The sequence below is a fragment of the Microtus oregoni genome, unplaced genomic scaffold, assembly GCF_018167655.1.
Source record: "Microtus oregoni isolate MIOR12 unplaced genomic scaffold, Mior012 000102F_ref0000329, whole genome shotgun sequence".
In the NCBI taxonomy this organism is placed as follows: domain Eukaryota; kingdom Metazoa; phylum Chordata; class Mammalia; order Rodentia; family Cricetidae; genus Microtus; species Microtus oregoni.
In genome coordinates this window covers 1,277,312-1,289,936 of record NW_024544716.1, presented here as the reverse complement: position 1 = coordinate 1,289,936, position 12,625 = coordinate 1,277,312, and the positions used below count along the sequence as shown (strand labels likewise).

Sequence of the window (12,625 nt, the reverse complement as noted above, 5' to 3'; positions counted from 1 at the left end):
CCCCCACCCCATGTGTCAGTTCTTGTCCAGAGAACAACTGACCATGGAGTACCCAGCCCCTGTTGAAATCATCCAGCACAACAGTGCACATAAGGTGTTGGGAATGCTCTGGAAGTTGGGCTGGGTAGATGTTAAGAGCCAGAGACCAGAGTGGGATGTTGTTTTCTATATTTGATAGGGAATCTCAGCAGTGTGGTTGCCTAAAAATGGCTTGGAATATAATGCTATCTTGTGCCTTTAGATTTAAAATCTCTGGCTGTCTGTAACATTCAATTCCCAACTACCTACATGTACCTCTACAGCCATCTGTGCAGTTTATCTTCTTTTATTTCTGTTTTCTAACCCCTGGTAAGAACCAAAGCTAACTGTAACATTCAACCGGAGATATCTATATCAACATGAATAGTGTGCCCATTAAACAAAGATTTAAAAGCATAGTGAAAGTAAGAGAAGTGATCAAAAGAAACATGTTAAAGTTTCTTTCCTTACCTGACATGGTCAGGGGGAGAGGATCAGCAATCCACAGTACAATGGAGGAAGGTCATCCTTGTCTGATCAGCTGACCTCAGTGGCAAGTGTGTCCAGTATCAGACAGCACTTACTGGTCACTGGTCACAAGTGATCTGTGATGATCCAAATTTGTTTACAGGCATCACCATGGAAACACCAAGATTCTACCAGGTGCTGGTAGGGTAGGAGGGAGAATGATGTCATAAATAGGCAGCAGCCAATGGGGATGTCTGATTCCTAGCTAAAAGATGGGATTGGATAGAGCAGATGCCAGAAGACCAACAGCAGTCATGAAGGCTGAAATTGGGCTAATGAAAGGAGGAAATTATGGTACAGAAATCCTGCTTCCCATGGTGTTTAGCCTAGGCTATCATGGCAGTGCTTCTTCTAAGGTTCACTGATGAAGCTGTGCATGATGCCCCATCAGCCTACCCTGTCCATACAGTCGGTAGCCTTGGGCAGGAAGGAGAGGAACACCTAGGTTGAGGGAACTCAGGTGGGAAACCATTTCAGCTGATCTGCTTTATGAGCTGTCTATTAGGGTCCGAGAGAAGTCCCATAAAGGACCACCTGTCATGTATGCAGTCAGCAAGAACATTTATTAAAAAAACTGCCAACATGTTGGGGTGGCAAATGGCAATCCCCAGAGAAGCTCACACATATGTTTTATACAGGGTGAGGGAATTCTAGAGAGGAGAGGTTATTCTGAGGGATGGTTGGTGGGTATAAATCAAACTTTCATGGGATTGGCAGGTGGCTCTAGGAACTTTGCAACAGCAGGGTAGGGAAAGCTATCTTTAGCTAGTAGGAGGCTGTGGGGCATCTGCTGAGCTAGTAGAAGGCTGTGGGGTCCCTGGTGACTGGTTGCTCCTGAGTTGTGATTTTTCCAAGAACTGCTTGCTCAACTCCAGCCAGTTCCAGTAAACCAAAACTAAGGCCTGGTCACTGACAGGGGTTGTTAGAAACCTGTCATGCCTGTGGTCTGGCTCCCTGGCCCTCTCATCCCCCCTTGAGTAGAATTTAAAATCCTTGAGATGTTTTTCTTCTAAATTTATAGGCTTGTATTGTTTTTTAGAACCACTAGTTGGACCATAGAGATCTGCTTCTTTATAAATTTGACTAGCGCGTTAATGATGCAAGGTCCATAGGTTAAGGCCAACATTAAGTGGATCAAAGGCACAGCCAATGATGACAGGAGAGTAATTAACCAGGGTGACCAAGTGAATAGAGATTCATATCATAGCTTTTTATTCTTTTATACATTTTTATTGATATTTATTGAGCTCTACATTTTTCTCTGCTCCCCTCCCTCCTCTCCTCTTCCCACTTCAATCCTCCCCCAAGGCCCCCATGCTTCCAATTTATGTTTTTTTTCTTTTTTTCTTTTTTCTTTTCTTTTCTTTTCTTTTTTTTTTTGATTTTCGAGACAGGGTTTCTCCATAGCTTTTTGGTTCCTGTCCTGGAACTAGCTCTTGTAGACCAGGCTGGCCTTGAACTCACAGAGATCCGCCTGACTCTGCCTCCTGAGTGCTGGGATTAAAGGCACGCGCCACCACCACCCGGCCATGCTTCCAATTTACTCAGGAGATCTTTTCTTTTTTTACTTTCTGATTCCCATGTAGATTATATCTATGTAAGTCTCCCTTCATGTTGACATTGTTGTCTAAGTTCTCTGGGTATGTGGTTTGTAGGCTGGCTTTCTTTGCATTATGTTTAAAAACCACCTATGAGTGAGTACATATGATAATTGTCTTTCTGGGTGTGGGTTACCACACCCAAAAAATAATGTTTTCTAGCTCCATCCATTTTCCTGCAAAATTCAAGCTGTCGTCATTTTTTTTCTGCTGTGTAGTACTCCATTGTGTAAACGTACCACATTTTCCTTATCCATTCTTCGGTCAAGGGGCATTTAGGTTGTTTCCAGGTTCTGGCTATGACAAACAAAGCTGCTATGAACATAGTTGAGCACATGTCCTTGTGGCACAATTGAGCATCCTTTGGATATATACCCAAAAGTGGTATTGCTGGGTCTTGAGGAAGGTTGTTTCCTAATTTTCTGAGAAATCGCCACACTGACATCCAAAGGGGACGTACCAGCTTGCACTCCCACCAGCAGTGCAGAAGTGTTCCCTTTTCCCCACAACCTCTCCAGCATAAGTTGTCATCAGTGTTTTTGATGTTGGCCATTCTTACAGGTATAAGATGGAATCTCAGAGTTGTTTTGATTTGCATTTCTCTGATGACTAAGGATGTTGAACATTTCCTTAAGTGTCTTTCAGCCATTTTAGATTCCTTTGTTGAGAGTTTTCTGTTTAGGTGTGTACTCCTTTTTTTTTTATTGGATCATATGTTCTTTTGGTGTCCAATTTCTTGAGTTCTTTGCATATCTTGGAGATCAGACCTCTGTCTGATGTGGGGTTAGTGAAGATCTTTTCCCATTCTGTAGGCTGTCGTTTTGTCTTGTTGACCGTGTCTTTTGCTCTACAGAAACTTTTCAGCTTCAGGAGGTCCCATTTATTAATTGTTTCTCTCAGTGTCTGTGCTGCTGGGGTTCTATTAAGAAGTGGTTCCTGTGCCAATGTGTTCAAGTGTACTTCCCACTTTCTCTTCTATGAGGTTCACTGTGGCTGGCTTTATGTTGAGGTCTTTGATCCATTTGGACTTGAGTTTTGTTTATGGTGATAGATATGGGTCTACTTTCATTCTTCTACATGTTGATATCCAGTTATGCCAGCACCACTTGTTAAATATGGTTTCTTTTTTCTGTTTGATATTTTTTGCTTCTTTTTCAAAGATCAGGTGTTTGAAGATGTGTGGATTGATATCTGGGTCTTCTACTTGTTTCCATTGGTCCTCTTGTCTTTTCTTATGTCAATACCAGGCTGTTTTCAGTACTGTAGCTCTGTAGTAGTGTTTCAAGTCAGGGATTGTAATGCTTCCAGATGTTCTTTTATTACATAGGATTGTTTTGGCTATTCTGGTTATTTTGCTTTTCCATATGAAATTGAATACCGTTCTTTCAAGGTCTGTGAAGAATTTTGCTGGGATTTTGATGGGCATTGCATGGAATCTGTAGATTGTTTTTGGTAAGATTGCCATTTTTTACCATGTTAATTCTGTCTACCCAAGAGCATGGGATATCTTTCCACTTTCTGGTGTCTTCTTCAATTTCTTTCTTTAAAGATTTAAAGTTCTTGTCATAGAAGTTTTCCACTTGTTTGGTTAGAGTTACAATGTATAAATATCTTAATCAGAGGTAGAAATATATAATGCAATATGATATATACATCCTAAAATTGTATCAATATACAAAATGTCTTAAACAGAGGTAGAGACATGCATGAATGCATACAATATGACAAAATAACTTCACGTAGGTGTACAGATGTTGTAAAGTGGAATAACAAATATAATTTGATCTTGTATCAATATACAAGAAACTATACCATGCTGGAGAGATGGCTCAGATGTTAAGAGCACTGGCTGCTCTACCTGCGGTCCTGAGTTCAATTCCCAGCAACCACGTAGTGGCTTATAACCATCAGTAATGAGATCTGGTGCCCTCTTCTGGCCTGCAGGGATACATGCAGGCAGAACACTGTAAAGATAATAAATAAATAATAAATAAATAAAAAAAGAAACTATACCAGTGTAAATTTTCCATAAATAATAGCTCACAAGTATTCACTCTATTACTCACTATTATTACTATTATCAGTATGAATAAGTTCACACTAAATTACCTATTATCCTATTCAATCTTCCTTTTTTTATCTCTAGGCCTACATAATTTCTACCCCAACCCTCAATCCTATGTGAGTAATAATCAACCCCTAAATCGTGTCTCTAACCGTGAGGACAAACTTTGTGGGGAGAGGGAACAAACTTTGTGCTTTGTGGAATTGCTTCCTGCTGTCATGGGGCAATGGGATCTTGTAAAAAATAAAATGATGGTTAAGTTTCAAGATTACTGTTTTGTGCAAATGGTCTCTGAGTAGTCCATAGGGTCTTTTTGTTTGTTTGTTTTGAAGTTCTTATTTGGAGTTCTGGCCAGAATGTTGTAAGAAGGTGCACCATTTCTGCTGGTGGTACCCAAAAACTAGTCTCATAATAGCGTTACCAGCATCATGATGTCATATCAATCAGGTGGAGTCATTGTTGTGGGGCACCATCTTCTTCCTGGAAGCTTCAAATGTTATGGCAGGAAAATCTACTGTTCATTGTGGGAAAACTAAAGCATTATTCATATAGACATATGTTCAATGAAAGATATGATATAAATAAAATGGTCACGGAGAAAGTAAAATATTTCCTTTAAATATATCTTCTTTCTGTACCATACCAGATGGTTCTTGACATGAGACAGAAATTCTGAACTTTTCTTTTAACTCCTTGCTTGGATTTAGAGAAGGATAGCCATTGTCCAGCTCCAAAGCCAGCTCTTATTTTTAAGTAGAGATGTATATGTGTCTAAATAATCAAATTTACAATGCTGATAATACAGCATCATAAAGCAGATTTCTTTTTGCTTGTTGATTCTTTATGGATAGCTATCTTTTTATCTTTAGGCATCTAGATGTTCAAGGTCTCACTACTTTTTGAAGATGAATATTTTCCTGCAAGGACAAGAACAGAACCCTGCCCCAATCCTTATGAGGTTTTCTTACCACCTGCATAATTGTCATCTTTGTGTATGAACCATCATTTCTATTTCTCAAGAGGTTTCTCCTTTTCAAACTGAATCTTTATCAATTTTGATGGTATCCATAGCTTTTTCCCCTGTGGAAACAAGTTCAAAACCCCTTCCCCAATGTAGCACATCTCCTGGTGAAGTGATGAGGTGAGCAGGCTTGCTTTTTGTCCCGCCCGGCTCCCGCATGGTTAGCTTTACACTCGAAATTATAACACACAAATTGTATTCATTTGAATACTGCCTGGCCCATTAACTCTAACCTCTTACTGGCTAACTCTCACATCTTGATTAACCCATTTCTATTAATGTATGTAGCACCACGAGGTGGTGGCTTACCGGGAGGATTCTAACCTGCATCCATCTCGGAGAGGAGAGATATGGCGTCTGACTTACTTCCCTTCTTCCCAGCATTCTGTTCTGTCTACTCCACCCACCTATGTTCTGACCTATCAGACCAAGCAGTTTTCTTTATTAATTAACCAATGAAACAACAGATAGATAGAAGACCCACCTATGCCATCCTGGTTTCCATTGTGAGGTTAGCTGATGATGGAAGTCACAAAAATAATCCCATACCAGTTCAGAATTATGAATAATAAAAGGGTTATTTATTTAAGAAGAAAACTTACAGATCACTGTCCTAGATAACAGTCCTCTGTGTGAACAGGAACAGAGTCTAGCAGCCAGAAGTGGGAGCCATAAGCAAGAGACCAGGCACATGCTTTACAACTGCTTTTAGAGTATCAGAGACCATACCCAATTGGGCTGGTATCTTAAAGGCTATTGGCTGAAGAAGTGGAATGTGCTTGCACAGTACCTTCCCCTTTTGTTTTAATAAGAGAGTTCCAAACCCAATACAAAACTATATACACTAGGAACAGATATCAAGTATAATTAGAATTACAACCAGCATAAACAATATTAAGCAAGGAACACATGCTAAATGCAATATGAAAAAATATTCTAAAAGTTGTATCAATATACAAAATGTTCTAAAAGAGGTAGAAACATGCATATATACAATCTGACAGAATAACTTTGCATAGGTATACAAATAATGTAAACAAAAATAATAAATATAATTTGAACTTGTATCAATATACAAAACCATACCAATGTAAATTATCCATAAATAATAGCTCACAATTATTCACTCTATTATCAACTATTATTATCCCTTTATTTTCTACAAACACAGTTTTCACCCCAACCCTCTATCTAGTACAAGTAATAATCAACAACCCCTAAACAGTGTTCCCAACCCTAAGGACAAACTTTTTTTAGGGGGGTATGGGGGAGTTGTCTCCTAGGATTGCTTTCCACTATCATGGGGGCAATGTTATCCTAATGGGATCCTGCAAAAGTAAAGTGATGGTTAACTAGATGTATAGATGCAAATCATTTCTGAGCAGTTGATAGGGTTGTTTTTTTATTTTCCTGAAGATCTTATTTGGAGTTCTGGCCAGAACATCATGAGAAGGCGCACCATTTCAGAAGCTGGTACCCATAAATACCAGTCTTATAGAGCGCTATCAGCATCATGCTATCATCTCAGTCAGGCAGAGGTCTTGCTGTCAGGCCCCATCTTCTTCCTGGAAACTTCTGAGTTCAAGGCAGTTGCCCATTGAAAACCTGAATACGTACATGTCTGTGGTGTGGTGTACATATTTTAATTTACCAAATTTCATAGAGTGGAACAAATCTATCTGCCGTATCTCATTCCTCTGAGTACCCTTTGGGTTATTCCCTGCAAGCAATGGTGTTTGACTATAGAAAGAGCAAGTAGCACATCTCTTTATAATCTCCTTAGCTTGTTGCCATGTAATAGAAAACTTTCTTAAGCCTTGGCTATTGACATGATGTTTTTAAAATGAAATTCAGAGGCCTGAAATACACTTCCAATCAATAATTGATCAATTTCTGCATCACCTTGTGCTAGAGGACCTGGCAGACCTGTATGGAATCGGATGTTGGTTATGTATATAGAACAAAGCCTATTCCTGATTATATCTTGAACCTATATGAATAATAAACTCAATTCTGCATCATCTGGTATAAATTCAGTGGTTTCAATATGCAAGACAACTCTTTCTGAATATTGCGATCAGTAACTATATGAGAGGTTCTTTAAAATCCCTTAGTACCATGAGAATAGCATATGATTCGGCCTTTAGGACAGAAGTATAAGGGCTTTGTTCCACCTTAATCTTCTGATTTGTAACCTGCCTTTCCTGGTTTATTTGCATCTGTATAAAATGTACAGGCCCTAGTTATTGGTGCGTCATGTACAATTCAGAGAAGAATCTAAGTAGTTCTCTTTATAAGGTTAAGTCTATTGCTTTTGGGATAATTGCTATTAATTTCTCCCCAAAATTTAGCACAAGCTCTTTGCCAAGGTTCTTTGTCTTCCCATTTTTTTTTTATTTCATCAGTAGTAAAAGGAACTATACTCTCTGCTGGGTTTATGCCTGCTAATTGATGAAGTTGCAATTTACCTTTTATAATGAACTCAGATACTTTTTCCACATAAGTTCTTAATTTTTTTTACTTGGCTTATGTGGTAAAATTATCTATTATAAGATATCTTCCCTCTGCATTAAGATTCTTGTATGGGATATTCTGGAAGGCAATATGACTAGAATAAAATTAAGATTTTGGATTTACTCTTATCTTCATGTGCCTCCTGTAATTTTTCTTCAATGACTATCAATTCTTTTTTCAGCGTAAGCTGTTAATTCTCTGGGACTACTTAAGTCTTTGTCACCATTTAAGGTTTTGTTTAAATTAACTATTAAGTCAGGTATTATCCCAACAGCCGGCCATAGGCTGGAAATATCATCTAAAAATTTTTAAAAGTCCTTATGAGTCCACAACCATTCTCTCCTAATCTGTTTCTTTTGTGTTCTAATTTTCTATAAACCTATTTTATAACCTAGGTAATTGACAGAATCTACTCTTTATATTTTTTCAGGAGCATTTTTTAATCCTTATTTAAGCAAAACATTTTTTGCTTCTTCAAACATTCTAATGTATCTGCATTTGAGTCAGATAACAAAATGTTGTCCATGTAGTGATAAATTATAGACTTAGAAAATTGCCCGCATATTATTTTCTTTTTCTTTTTCTTTTTTTTTTTTTGGTTTTTCGAGACAGGGTTTCTCTGTGGCTTTGGAGCCTGTCCTGGAACTCGCTCTGTAGACCAGGCTGGTCTCGAACTCACAGAGATCCGCCTACCTCTGCCTCCCGAGTGCTGGGATTAAAGGCGTGCGCCACCACCGCCCGGCCGCATATTATTTTCAATGGCTGATTTATAAAGTGTTGTCACAGGGTGGGACTACTGAGCATTCCCTGTGGGAGGATAGTCCACTGGTATCTTCTAGTAGGCTGAGAATTAGGAATTTTTTTGATCCTTTTCTTGTAAAGGTAGAGTGAAGAACCAATCCTTTAAATCAATAACTATATGAGGCCATTCTTTTAGTAATAGAAAAGGCAGAGGAATTCCAGATTGTAGAGGGCCCATAGGTTGGGTAACCTTGTTGAGAGCTCTTAGATCTGTCACCATTCTCCATTTTCCAGATTTTTAACAACAAATACAGGAGAATTCCAAGGGCTGCTTGATTCTTCAATATGGTGAACATCTAATTGCTCCTGTACCAGCTTTTCTAAAGCCTGCAGTTTGTCTTCTATTAAATGCTACTTTTTAACCCATATGGGTTTCTCAGTACAAGGCTGTTAGTACCTCTGAAGGTTTGATAGTTACTTTGTGTTCTTGTCCAGCCTGAACGGCTGGTGACCTTCCTTTATAATATCTTATATCCTTCCCAGAAACATGAGTTTTTGGGACTGCAGCATTGTCAACCTGTGTATTTCATTGCTGCAAATGGTCTCAGCCTCATAAATTAACTGCAATATTAGCTACATATGGCCTTAGCCTTCCTTTCTGTCCTTCTGGCCCTATGCATTCAACCCACCTCAGGCTTTGTTTTACTTGAGATAGGGTTCAAATTCTTTGGAATTGAATATCTGCCTCTTGAATAGGCCAATTTGGATGCCAAGATTCTGGAGTAATGATAGTCACATCTGCACCTGTGTCTAGTAATTCCTCAATTACAATGTCATTTATATGCACTCTTATCTTTGGTCTCTGATCATTTATAAAAGTCTGCCAAAATATACGTTTCCTATTTCCCACTGGAATTTTTGACTAGTCCTCCAGGTCTATTCCATCGTCCAGAACTATGGTATGTTTTTTTTTGTTTTTTTTTTGTTTTTTTTTTTTTTACAGTAGGCACTGGATTGTTTAATATTCCTGGTGAGACATGTTCTCCACAGTTCATGGGAATGACTGGGCCTTGTTTGACATAGTGGCCTGTGAGAGGTGCCCCAAGGAGTTCCCAGTGGTATCAGTTTGCCTTGTCTGTCTCTTGCTGAGTGACATTCATTAGTCCAATGTTGGTCTTTGCCACACCTACATATACCAGAAGGGTGAATCCTCCTATTTTTGCCATTCCTAGAGGAGACATTATTCCTAGGAATTTCTTATCTACAGTCCCTTCTTAGATGTCCCATTCTTCCACAATTAAAACATTTGGCATTTTGCTGTCTTCTCATACCATTGGAAATCACTTCTCCTACCCAAGCTTCAGTACTACAATCAAATGTTTAAATATTAATTTTATGCAAGATCCATTTATCTAAGGGTGTTGATCTAACCTTTAAAGGTCCAAGGATAATCTTACATTCTATGCTGGCATTTTCAAAAGCCACGAATTCAATTACTACATGTCTAGCTTCAGGGTCTGTCACAGCCTTAGTTAATCTTTGCAGGAAGTCAGTAAAGAATTCTCTCTGGCCCTGTTTAACCCTAATATATGACTCAGTCCTCTTTTCTGGTTCCTGAATCCCATCTCATGCGTTTAAAGCTGTTGTACTATATAGGGACAAGGTGTGTTCATCATAGCGAGCTTGTTCCTGAGGATCAGAGTAATGACCCTTGCCAAGAATTTTATCTTGGGAAGTCTCAATCCTTTTACCTTCCCCTGTTGTTCTAAATTTTTTTGCCTCTTCTCTCCAATAACAGTTCCAAAGCAGCTAAGGTCCATTTTCTAGGACTGCTGAGATTAATTGAAGCCAGTCTTGTGGGGTTGCTTTAGTGCTTAAAGACCACATTTTCACCACTTCCCTGACAAATGGTGAATGTAGCCCATAAGAAACTATTGCTTGTTTTACTTCTTTTAGTTCACTCATATGTATTGGTTCCCATGCATATTCTTTGACTACCTTAGCATTCTTTGTACTAGATGGTTTCTCTGAGGAAATTACTCAACATGCTCTTGAAACTCTGTATAAGTCATCCAGGGGTTTGGCATGTACTGATGAGGCTAAATCCTGTCCTTGTACCTTCTGTCCCTGCTCATCAATTTCAATAAATTCTTCAATCTTTTCAAATCTTTTACTACTGCCTTTTTAAAAGTCTGAATCTCCTGTCCAGTGGTCTGTTCTAATGTCCTCACTGAGGATTCCGACTTGTCCAGTAAAGATAATGTCTCATCCTTGGAATATAACTTTTCAACAGATTCTGACAGATTCAACACCACAAATTTTTTCAGAAAATTTTGCCAATCTGATATTATCCCTCTCCATAGTATTGAACCATTTTTAATGAGATAATATTGAAAACAAAGCAAATCCCCAGAATCAAAAAATAGGAAGGAAAATAGCCTAAGTCTTGTACAATATCTTCCATAATATAAGCAAAATAATTATTGAAATCCTAGATGTTATCAGTCATTTTTTGTAGTTTTTCAGATCTTACCTGTCGTAAAGTAATTCTAATGAATTGGAGCAGGTGTACTAATCGTTAGCGGCCAGCAGGTGTCGCACTTGCAGCCATGTGACCGAGAGACGTTAGCAGCAGTGAACAGCATGTGTTGCTTACTTAGGTATGGAAAATATGCTTTGTTTAACAAATTAAGAACAGTTATTAATGCAATCAAATGATTCTGAGAGTTGGGGCCCAGGATAAAGAGATGACTCAAAGTTTTCCGTTAGTGCAAGTTGTGGGCTGTGTACACTTCAAGGATCGCAGGCAGCAGTGTGTGGGCTGGTGTGTGGGTCATGAACTGGGATCCTCGAGCTGCAGCCTGCTGAGTCTGAGGGCTGGCTAAAGCCGTGGGCAGGGGAGTCAGTCTGTAATGCACCACATGGTTGGTGGACTGATCCCAAAAAGTGTGGACTGGTCCCCAGATTTGGGAGCCAGATGATGGAGGAAGATACAAAATAATCCCACACTAGTTCAGAATTATGTATGATAAAGGGTTATTTATTTAGGGAATACTTATAGATCATTCTCCTAAATCACAATTTTCTTCACAAATGGGGAACAGGAACAGAGTCTAGCAGCTGGAAGTGAGAGCTGGAAGCAAGAAAGTGAGCGCATGATTTACAGCTGCATTTATAGTATAAGAGACCATGCCTAAGTGGACTGGTATCTTAAAGCTATTACCTGAAGGAGCAGAAGGAGCTCCCATAGTGTCTCAATAGGTTAAAGTGACCTGGTTTGAAGGGCAGGCTTGTGAGGTCAGTCCTTGTCAAAGACACTGTTTTAGCTTTCTTAGACCTAATTTTCTAGGCTTTTGGGTAACCATTACCTTATTGTGGCTCAAGGGTTTTCATGGCTGTAGGGGCCAAAATTCTAATTACAGGGTGAATAATGCCTCTAGGTCTTTCCCTATTGATCCTTTCATTTGGTGATATAACCTAAGGCCCCAGGTTTTCCTGACTCCAACCATATGTCTTCTTACCAGCATCAGTGAATTGAATTAGATTTGCATGCCCCTTCTCCAGAAAATTAAGACCATCAAACTCCCACATTGTTTCATTCACCTTTTTTAGTTTGATAAAGTCTCTATCTCTTGGGGGCCTTCCACCATGTGTGACCCATGGAGACAGCTCCATGAAGCACAGAAATAGTTGCTGACCCCCCCACTATTCCCTATCTGGGCCTATCTCTATCATGTCCAGGGCAAACATAAAAATGGGTGACTTCTTATAACTTAGCATCAGATATCTTAGTCCAACCATAAAGCATCCCCAAGATAAAGTACAAATCAGGAGAGCCAGTCCCTAAAGAGGCTTCTTGGGAAGTATGGCCCAGGATCTTTTCTGAGTCAGTGTTTATGATCTTCCATGTGAGAACAAGGGTAGGTGGTGGTTGTTGTCCCCCTTGATGGCCTGACTGGAAACCCCAGCAGGTTTGTACTAAGGAAGCACAGGGACAAGTCCATCACTTAGCTGCATCAGTGACTTTCTGCATTCTCAGTTTTAGAGGGTCCTGTAGGCATGCAATGGCTCCCCAAAGTCCAATGTTGACTCTCTCTGGAGTGTGGTAGACCTCCAAATCAGCCCGTGGATTCACACTGT

General features: G+C 39.3%; 1 protein-coding gene across 1 annotated transcript in view; it reads right to left on the bottom strand.

Annotated features, from left to right (window-relative positions):
- LOC121443209 (uncharacterized protein C2orf78 homolog) overlaps positions 1-12,625 on the bottom strand; it is a 37,605-nt gene that overhangs the window by 5,309 nt on the left and 19,671 nt on the right. The gene's annotated exons all lie outside the window — the stretch shown is intronic.